This window comes from Mastomys coucha, unplaced genomic scaffold, assembly GCF_008632895.1.
Source record: "Mastomys coucha isolate ucsf_1 unplaced genomic scaffold, UCSF_Mcou_1 pScaffold3, whole genome shotgun sequence".
In the NCBI taxonomy this organism is placed as follows: Eukaryota; Metazoa; Chordata; class Mammalia; order Rodentia; family Muridae; genus Mastomys; species Mastomys coucha.
The window spans coordinates 31,821,801-31,832,800 of record NW_022196909.1 but is presented as its reverse complement, the minus strand read 5'-3'; the positions used below and the strand labels follow the sequence as shown (position 1 = coordinate 31,832,800).

The following is an 11,000-nucleotide window of genomic DNA, read 5'->3' as shown; positions in this document are numbered from 1 at the left end:
TTTCTTTCCCTTCCCATTTCTGTTACTGCGGTGGAAGGCGCCTGCAGTCTTGGGCTGGGTTTTTCTGAAAATGCACTCTGTGAGAGATATGCAGCCTTCTGGGACCTTGGCTTCCTCTTCTCTTCCATGTGAGGAGGGAGGTGACCTTTGAAGGTCTCCTCTGTATTTAACCTTTTCCGTTTTTTCTCTGATCTCAGTGGCAGGGATTTTCAGCACATGCCCTAAGCTTCTCTGTATGGGGCTCACGCTCACCATTCCCAGGGTGAGTTCATCTCTGAGTAACTCCTTACCATTCCTGGGGTGACTGGGTATGTGATCTATCCTCATCATGCCTGGGGTGCTCTCATCTATGTGTGATGCATTTTCACCATTCCTGGGGGTAACCTCATCCATGTGAGATACATCCTTACCATTCGGGGTAACCACATCTATATGTGATCCATTCCTGGGGTGACCTCACCTGTGTGGCACACATCTTCACCATTCTGGGGGGATTTATGGATGGAGAAAAAAAAAAAGAAAGAGAGAAATAGTAGGAACTCATGATGCTCTTAGGCATGGGGAAGGAGAAGGTTTGATATAGACATAAGGGAGAATACAGAAGGTGGACAAAAAGAGGCATCTGGGGGATTGCAGAGTGAACACTGCAGACTGATCTGGGCCATGTGAAGAAAGAGAGGCAGGGAAAGCAAGAGAGGAGCCACTAACGAAGAGGGGCAGCCTGGGCTAAGCGATGATGTAGCCAAATTGGCTGAATTCTAGGGGAGCCAGAGGAACTGGGGGAAGGAAAAACCCAGCCCAGTCTCTTGACTAGAGAAGTTTAGGGTACAGGATGGAGTATGCCAGCCAGGAGGACCCTGGAACAGGTAGAAACTGAGGGATGGTGGGTGAACCTTGGTAGCCGGGGTCACCTTTGATATGTTAATAAGTACCTCGGTTAGCTGTTTGCCTAGGGTTTGAGACCTAACGATTTGATTTATTTTGATTTATACATGCTCCATCCTCGCCATTCAGGGGATGTCTTCTTCACCCCACCTATGTGGAATCCATCCTTGACGTCCCTGGGGTGTGTGAAGGTCTGGTGACACCCCCCGCCCCCACAGACCTCTTGGACCAGCCAACCATATCATCAGGGAACATGATTAATGACATTTGACCCCACATCCTACTTGGGGAGCATTCCTCCCTTACCCCTTCATCCTTCATGAAACAGCTGGAGCCCGTTGCTACTAGGGTTAAGGGTCCCTAGGGTAGTTTCTTTTTATGCTTTTAAATATTCGTAAGTGCCCAAACTAGCATTATGTCAACTTGACATGAGCTAGAGTCACTTGAAAGGAGGGAATTTCTATTGAGGAAATGCCTCCATGAGATCCAGCTGTAGGGGATTTCCTTAATTAGTGATCAATGGGGGAGGACCCAGTCTACTTGAGAGTGGTTCTAACCCTGGGCTGATGGTCCTGAGTCCTCTAAGAGAGCAGGCTGAGCAAGCCATGATGAGCAAGCCAGTAAGCAGCACCCTTCCATGGCCTCTGCGTGAGTTCCTGCCTCCGGGTTCCTACCCTGTTTGAGTTCCTGTCCTGACTTTCTTCAATGATGAACACTGATGTGGAAGAGTAAGACAAATAAACTCTTCCTAACTTGCTTTTTTGGTCATGGTGTCTCATTACAAAAATAGAAACCCTAACTGTGGGGCTGGAGAGATGGCTCAGTGACTAAGAACACAGGCCTGCTTTTCCAGAGGTCCTGAATTCAATTCCCAGCAACCACACAGTAGCTCACAATCATCTGTAATGGGATCTGATGCCCTCTTCAGTCATGCAGGTATACACGCAGATAGAGAACTCATACACATAAAACTAAACAAATCTAAAAATCCCTAACTATAATGATAATAGTAATAATAACAACAACAATAAAAACAACTGAGGGCCTAATAAAACAAGTTGAGTGGATCGGAGGATGGAACTCTACTTGCAGGTTGGTTGCTAGGGGCTGGGAGAGTGCATGAAACCTTGGGATTCATCCCCAAACCTGCATTAAACCAGAATGCCCAGCCTGGGTGTGGAGGAGCAGACGTTCAAGGTTGTTTGAAGGAGAGTGACCCCATAGGCTCATTGATCTGAACGCTTGGTCACCAGGGATTGGCACTATTTGACAGGATGAGGAGGTATGGCCGTGTTGGAGGAAGCATGTCCCTGGGAGTGGCCTTTGAAGATAAGGATGTAGCTCCATGCTCCTTCTCCGGCACCGTGCCTGCCAGCTGCCGTGCTCCCTCCATGATGATAACGGACTGAACCTCTGCAACTGTAAGCCAGCCCCAATGAAGGGTTGGCCTTTAGAAGAGCTGTATAGTCTTCAGTGTCTCCTCGAGGCAATGCAACAGTAACATGTAGAGATGTAGGGGACTTTGTCTCAAACCGCAATGGAATAAAATGCATGTTGCAAGCTGGGCAGGAGACAGACCCCCTTAGAGGTTATCCTGGGTGGTCATAGTTTTCAACACAAAACTGTTACACTCGGAGGTCTACTTCAGGAGAACCACTTGAGCGATGTTTAGCTTCCAAATCAAGTCATGTCCTAGAAGTCAGTGGCTCTGTTCTTTTCTTAGTTAACTTTTAATTTCTAGTTCCATATTAAACAGTTTTTAAATTTTTTTTTTACTTCTTACCTTCACTTTAGCAGTCCTAAAGGGAGGTGTGCTTATACATCAGGACTCTTTTTTAATATTATTTAGCAAAGATGTATTTTATGATTAACAGTAAATGTAATGATTGCTTATATATATATATATTATTGGGTATTAAACTAAATAGGCTAGGGGCTGGAGAGATGGCTCAGGGGTTAAGAGCACTGGCTGCTCTTCCAAATGACCCAGACTCGATTTCCAGCACCCACATGGCAGATCACAACTGTCTGTGAACTCCAGTTTGGTGTTTTGCCTGCATGTATGTCTGTATGAGAGTGTGTGTGTGAGGGTGTGAGTGTGAGGGTTTGTGTGTGTGTGTGTGTGTGTGTATGTGTGGTGTGCCTATCTATGCATGTGAGTCTGTACCATTCATCAGTTTTTTGAGAATGACCTCTCGCTGGGACCAGGTTTCCTGGCCAGCCAGCATAGTGCCGGAGTTCCAGGCAAGTATGTCCAGCTTTTTATTATGTGGGAGCTGGGAATCCAACTGAGCTCCTTCTGCAGCTTGCTTGGCAAGCCCCGTGCCAACGGAGCTACCTTCCTAGCCTCTATCATCTTTACCTCCTGTATAGAGCAAGTGTTTTGGATTGTATCAATTGATGTATTGGTTCTGATGATGGAGTTCAAGATGTGCTCTCGATAGGCAGCCCATTCTCTTTTGAAAACCCGGCAGAAGGAAGGACCTTCTCCCTGTCTCCCAGGCAAGCCGCGAGAGAATTCTCTGACCTTCCCCTGGAGCAGGTCATGAAATCCTCACCAGGGGAGGTGCTCACCCTGTAATTAGAGAAGAGGAACATTCTTGTTATCAAAGGCTGAGGACAGAGAGAAGGAGCCAGACTAGCCATCGTGGCCAAACTCGTTTATCTAATCATCTCTGTCCCAAGCACCGTTCATGTCCTCAGACTTGAACATTCGCAAGCAGCCTCGCAACTTTAGATCTAGAAAACCGAGACACAGTTTGTGTGCTTTTCTTCCGTTAACCTGACTTTTGTTGTAGATAAATAGGAATAAATGGCAGTGAAGGAGAAAGAGAAATCCTTCCCTGGTGAGCTGGATTCCTGGAAGTCGCAGACTGTGAAAAGCAGGATGCAGTTGCAATTACCTATAACCCCAACTTTCTCCTACAGGGAGAGGAGTTGCACCACCCAGCAGCTGACAGGCCAGGTAGCCTTAGAGTACACACTTGAGAGCAACAAGAGAGACCCTGCCTCTGCAAGGCGGAAGAATCGCCTCCCACAGGTTATCCTCTGAACTCCACACGTGAGCTGTGACACATAAACACAAGTCAGTAAAAATAGAAATTTTCCTCTCCACACCAACTTCTAACTTAAAAAAAAAAATCATTTCATGGGCTGGAATGATAGCTTAGCACTGGCAGAATACCCAAATTTAGTTTCCAGCACCCATGGCTAGTGGCTTACGGAGCTCCATCCAGCTTTAGGGGAGCCCTGTGAGCACCAGGCACAGATGTGGAGGCAAACTCATGTACACATTAAAAAAAAAATGGAAATCTTTAAAAATTCATGTTATGGGGTTTGGAGAGATGGTTCATTTGGAGAGATGGTTTGGTGGTTAAGAGCACTGACTGGCCAGGCAGTGGTGGTTCACGTCTTTAATCCCAGCACCTGGGAGGCAGAGGCAGGTAGATCTCTGTGTTCGAGGCTAGCCTGGTCTATAGATCAAGTTCCAGGATAGCTAGGGCTACACAGAGTAACCCTGTCTAGAATCCACGCCCCCCCATATATATATATATATATACATATATATATGTATATATACACACACATACATATATACATATATACACACATATATATGTATGCATGTACATATATGTTTATATGTACATATATGTGTGTGTATATATATGTATTTGTAGTTTTGACTACAAATTAATTTTTTTGAGAGGGAAGGGGAAGCTGGCCCAGAACTCACAGGTATCCTCCTGTTTCTGCCTCCCAAGTGTTGGGATTAAAGGCTTGTGCCACAACCACCGACTGACTTAAAAGGTTTTTGTTGTTGTTGTTGTTGTTTTTGAGACAGGGTTTCTCTGTGTAGCCTTGACTGTCCTGGAACTCACTCTGTAGACCAGGCTGGCCTCGAACTCCGAAATCCACCAGCCTCTGCCTCCCAAGTGCTGGGGTTAAAGGTGTGCGCCACCACCGCCGACAAAATTTTTTTTTTTAATTCGTTTTATTTGTTCTGTGTGCATGCGAAGGGGGTGTCACATGCATGCCACAGCACACATGAGGTGGTCAGAGGTGGGATTCGATTCTCTCCTTGCACCGTGTGGGTACAGGGATTAAACTCAGGCCCCTCAGGCTTGGTGACAACTGAGGCCTCTCTCTGGCTTCTCTATATTTTATACTTCTGTCACGGTGGTTAAAGGGCATACGATATGCAATTTTCCTATGAACAAGACAAGATGTGAGGAACTTTCTCTAGGAGACCGTTCGGGTGATGCCAAGGCTAGGGCAAACACCAGGTACAAACAGAAGTTCCTGACTTACTGGTTTCTCTTTAACTACGTGTTCCCGAGCTGCCATCACGAGAATAATTACAGTGTGCAAACACTAAAGTGTTTTTGCTGCTGTGTTATATAATTAACCACTAGCTGCCCCACTCTTGGGGGTTTCAAACATCATCGATGGATTCGTTCCTCATATACAGTCAGCAAGGATGCTCGCCCACGCAGAGACCCCAGACTCCTCTGTCTATAACATCTCCACACTTAATGTGTGACTTCCAGAGTCTCCGAGGGAGGCACTGCAGACCAGCCTGAAGGCCCTTTTCAATGACCTTGATGTTCACGTGACCTTTTGCTCACCCTTGCTGGACAGAAGGGACGACTGGCTGGCTTCACCGTGTCAATTCCTGGGAGTCCGTAGCCTGCTGGGGACCTTGGCTGTGCGCACAGTCTATGGGCTGACTGTCCTTGTGCATTTATACCCATCACTGTCGGAGCACAAAGAGTGAGCCACAGTGAACGATGCATGCCTTGGGGAACTGTGGGAAAGTCTCCAGGAGAAAAGGCAGAGAGGGTCTTTTACCTCAGGGGTGTCTTGTTTCCTGGATTGTTCTTGGATGAGATTTTTGTGCAGCCTGTGTTAGACATTTACGTTCAAGTCATAAGACATGTTTATTATTTTTTTTAATGTTTTTTTTTTTAAGATTTATTTATTTATTTTATGTATGTGAGTGCACTGTAGCTATCTTCAGACACACCAGAAGACGGCACCGGATCCCATGACAGATGGTTGTGAGCCACCATGCGGTTGCTGGGAATTGAACTCAGGACCTTTGGAAGAGCAGTGCGTGCTCTTAACCGCTGAGCCATCTCTCCAGCCCCCATGTTTATTCTTGTTGGATGTCTGAACATAGCTATAGAACCCACTCTGGTCAGTGGACCCTGAATCTGGATATGGCCTTTTGCCTTGCTTTTGTGCGTTCCCAGAGAGAGTCTATAGTGCGGTTCCAGGTACCTGTGTTTGAACCGGTCTGTCCCGAGAAAGTTCTGGGGAAGGACTGCCCTGTTAATATTTAGTATGTGCTTTCCTGGTGCTGCTGATATGCATGCTTTTCTGATCATGGTTTTTTTTTTTTTTCCAGAACTCAAACAGCCTTCCTTGGGTCATTCCTTTCTGCTACACTGTTTATAAAAGTACATGGAAACCGAAGTAAGGTTGCCTACAGCATCAGACTCTAGTCGGGCCCCATCCTTTCAGGTCCTCAGAATCCAGGTCCAGCAGACAAGATCTGCACAGGTCGATGCAAGTGGACACAGGATTACCTCTCTTCTGTTTACGTTGGTTTTATTGTTTGAGATCCCGTAGTCCAGGCTGGCCTTGAACTAGATATACAGCTAAGTAAAGGATGATCATCCTGCCCTCCCCACCTCCCAAGAGCTGGGATGGCAAGTGTGCACCTCCATTCCTCGTTTATTCAGCGCTGGGGCGTCAATCCAGGACAACGCGCTTGCTAGGCAACATGTATGCTAAGCAAGCTCTGTACTGACTGAGCTACACCCCAGCCCTCTCTATCCACTTTCTTTTTCTTTTTCTTTTTCTTTTTTAACCATCTGGAGAAACAAGTTGGGGAATAAATTACATAGGGATTTGGAAATAAAAAGAATAAATATATGTGCCAGAACCATTTTTAATACTGAAGATTTTTAAATGTAGCTGACAATGTTATTAAAATGTTACTGTACCGAGATGGTGGCAGAAATCAAGATCTGTTAAGGTTTTTAGAAGCGACTGCAGCTCTCTTATTTTCTTTAAGTCTATTCTGTAATGTGAATCAAGGGTGTCTGTTGGCAATGCCAGCCCACACACTCAAGTATACAAAAATGCTGCCCAATGCATGCCGAATACGGCCAATATGGAGGATCTGGGTCTTGGTATTAAATAATTCCCACCAGCCCTTGCCCCTGTATTCTATTTTTTCCTCTCGGGCTAGAATGGCGGTGTGAGCCGCCTTAGTTCCCTAAAGGGCCACAGGGTGGTATTCTGGGCCAGGGTGGTAAAGCGCCAACAAGTGTGGGTCCTGGATGACTTGGGGTCCTGGAGCAGGGCAGCTTCAGCTTTTCGTGGTGACTCATCCTGATTGTCACCTGGGAAGAGAGATCCTCAGTTGAAGAACTGGCTGCATCGAATCAGCCTATGCGCTTATCTGTGATTGCTAATTGATGTTAAGACAGCCCAGGCCACCGTGGGTGGTGCCATCCCTAGGCGGAGGGGCCTGAGCTGTACAAGAAAGGTAGCTGACCTGGAGCCTGGGAGCAAGACAGTAAGCAGTGTTCCTCCACGGTCTCTGCTCCAGTTCCTGTTTAAGGTCTTGCCCAGACTTCTCCCAAAGAAGAAGTGTGAGCTGGAATAAACCGTTTCCTTCCCCAAGTTTCTCGTGGTCAAGATGTTTATGTCAACAACAGAAAAGCAAACTGGACCATAGCCGGGGCTCCTACTGCCTTGAATTTTCAGGTGGTAGACTTGAGCATCCTCTGTTTCGTTCTGGAAACAGCTGAAAATCACGTCCTGCGGGATCCACCCACTTTCCAGGGTATTCCCAGCCACACTCGCCCTTGTTTCCCAGGGCGCAGCTTTTCTCTGAGTCTCTGATGTGACTTTCCACGTGCTGGGAAAATTCTTCCAGTTTCCTCACCAGCTGCACCGGGAGAGACTCTCACATTTCGGGCTGCATTGTGCCTCGCCACCATCTGGGGATTTCTGCGGCGCCCTTGCAGAGCCCTCTGCGCCCTTGCCGAGCCCTCTGCCCCGACAGGCAAGGCTGATAGCCTCCTTCTCTGGTAACTGCTGGACTGAGGGCTCCTTCAGTTTTTTCCAGCTTCCACCTGCAGTGGGGCTGACTATCCTGTTCCAGAAGCCCTTTGTTGCGCTTGGGCGTTTTTTTTTAGTGAGACAAGGGGACACATTCTCAGAGTCCCTTCTCAGGAGCACATTGGTCACTGACTGGAAAGTAACCATGAACGGACACTGTCTTTTTTTTTTTTTTTTTCGTTCAACACCCCCCCACCCCCCACCCCTGTCTTTCTTCAACAGCAACATGATTTTGAGTTGTTTGAGGATTAGAGAAACTTTCCCGAGAAACCTATTATTTTTATTTTTTGTATATAGGCAAGACATTACTTTTTTGGGGGGAGGGGGTAGGATTTTCGAGACAGGGTTTCTCTGTGTAGACCTGGCTGTCCTGGAACTCTCACTGTAGACCAGGTTGGCCTTGAACTCAGAAATCTGCCTGCCTCTGCCTCCCAAGTGCTGGGATGAAAGGCGTGTGCCACCACCGCCTGGCTTATGTGACTTATTTTTTAAAAAGATTTTATTTTATTTTATTTATATGAGCACACTGTAACTGTCTTCAGACACAACAGAAGAGGGCATCAGATCCCATGACAGATGGTTGTGAGCCACCACCATGTGGCTGCTGGAAATTGAACTCAGGACCTCTGGAAGAGCAGTCAGTGCTCTTGACCACTGAACACTGAGGACTCCAGTCCCCGAAACTTATTATTTTACTGCATGAGTCTAAGCTTCAAAGTTCTCTCTCTCTCTCTCTCTCTCTCTCCCTCCCTCCCTCCCTCCCTCTCCTTGTCTCTCTCTCTCCCTCCCTCTCCTTCTGTCTCTCTCTCCCTCCCTCCCTCTCCTTCTCTGTCTCCCTCCCTGTCTCTCTCTCCTTCTCTCTGTTTCCCTCCCTCCCTCTCCTTCTCTCTCTCCTTCCCTCCCTCTCTCTCTCTCTCCCTTCCTCTCTCTCCCTCTCTCTCTCTCTCTCTCTCTCTCTCTCACCGTCCCTCTCTCTCAGACTTGGCTGCAGCAAAGGTCAAGTTCCCTAGGAGGTTCAGTGGGAATAAGGAGAACAAACTGGCTGGATGGCAGTGTGTGCTAATGGTCCAGGGTTTCAGCTGTGCTAATATGGTTGCACGTTTGTCTCGGGGGAGTTTCCTATGTCAATAAATAAGAGTGATTTGCCACGATGGGGGTGAAAGGTCACCGACTTCAGATGCTGGAGGCTGTGTTCTAGTTTATTCTTTGTGAGGGTGTCGTCTCTGTCAACAGTAAGGACCAATTCCTACTGACCCCATTTACCTCTTTAATCTGTGGACCTTGGCTCTGTTGGCTGTGGTCCATGGTTCTGTTCTTACTACGTGTTTCCATAGGGCAGGGTACCTCAGAGACAAGGACCTTAAAAATATACTCAATATCTGAGACTCCTTGTCAAAGAATCACCACCACTACTCTGTGCATAGGAATTCATTTTACAAACTCATTTATTTTTGATGGCGCTAATGAGATATAGTTCAAGATGGAAATAGGATTTAAACCTACCCAATCTAGTTCCGAGGCCTGTGTGCTTAATTATTAAGCTAGGTGACCTCTTATAGTCAGGATTAGTTGGAAGGAAAGAAAGGAGACGTGAGCTGTAGTTGTGGGTGACCTTTTGTCCTTTGACCTCTCTGTACCAATGTGCCTCAAATTCAAGATTATGAATGGGTGGGATGAATGCTTATAAAGTGCTGTGATTAATACATTTCTACTTATTAAGTTATTATCATTATTAATATGTGTGTGTGTTTGTAAGAGAGAGAGAGAGAGAGAGAGAGAGAGAGAGAGAGAGAGAGAGAGATAGAAAGGTCTTTATGGTGTGTGTGCCAAGGCACACATGTGGTCAGCAGACAACTTTGTGAAGTCAGTTCTCTTCTTCCACATTTACGTGGGTTCCAGGGATCAAACTCAGGTCGCCAAGCTTGCGCGGCAGATGCCCACTGAACCATCTCACACTGGCTCTAGATTATCAATTTTTAAGATAAATAACAAATACATTAGAACTCACCTTTTTTTTTTCTTCCCCAAAAACGACCTTTGGCCCCAAATCAATATGTGAAACGTGATTTTAATTCCCAAACAGAAATAGTAATTTAAAAATGCATGCCAACTAAGCAACTTAAGAATTTCTTTGGCTTTTATTCAATGAAACTCCTTGAAAGTACTTCTGCTGGCTAAGTGAATAATCGCACGATACAACTTCATTGCCATCTAGTGGCCGTGTGGAGAATTGCAGAAAAGCTTGCAGAAATGCAGAGTTTTGTATGTCCTCCCCCCCCCCGTCCCCCCCACCGCGCCCCTTTTTCTTGGCAGCCACCTTCTTTGTCTCTATCAACATTAACCAGTTCTCTGAGGTGGCACCTCTCGACTCCCTTACCAGAAGCTTTGGCTGTACATTATGTTACTAATTTGATTTAGAACAGGTTATTTCTTTAGATTTCTCATTTTGAAGGCACCATTTATCTTGAGAGGCCTCTCGGGAAGTTGCAAGACTCATCTAAGAGACACGTGATTAAGTTATTATAAGATTCTTTAGCGTCAGAGGAAAACGAAGGATAATACATCAAATATGTCTTATGTGTTGCTGCAGGGGTCACACTGTCTCAAGCGTGTAGCAGCGTGAACAGAAAACCGTTGTCTCACACATTCTGTCACTCCAGAGTTTCTAGATTCAAAGCCAGGCTTCTGGCAGTTTCTACAAGCCAGGCTGGGTCACCTGTCCAAAACGGACCCATTAGAAGAGTCAAGCAACATAGAAAAGCTGAGATTTATTTACTGTGGCCACACGGGGAAGAGGAACGAACCAAGAAAAGGCCGAATGACCTCCGGGTCTGTCTTTGTCCTGATGTGAACTTTAGGTTTAAGTAGAAGAAGCCTTGAGCTCTCTGGAAGCTGGCCTGATACATTGTTAGAAGTGTGTGAAATCTCTTCCTGCCGGTGGCAAATTCCTCTTCTGGATGACATAGCAGTTTTAGGTT

The 11,000-nt window shown here is 46.3% G+C and overlaps 1 long non-coding RNA gene across 2 annotated transcripts in view; it reads left to right on the top strand.

Annotated features, from left to right (window-relative positions):
• LOC116074865 overlaps positions 1-6,899 on the top strand; it is a 23,964-nt gene extending 17,065 nt beyond the window's left edge. For both annotated transcript variants that reach the window (XR_004112316.1, XR_004112317.1), the window contains exon 3: positions 6,296-6,899. This is a non-coding gene — a long non-coding RNA (uncharacterized LOC116074865). The remainder of the gene's footprint in view (positions 1-6,295) is intronic.
• The last annotated feature ends 4,101 nt before the right edge of the window (positions 6,900-11,000 follow it).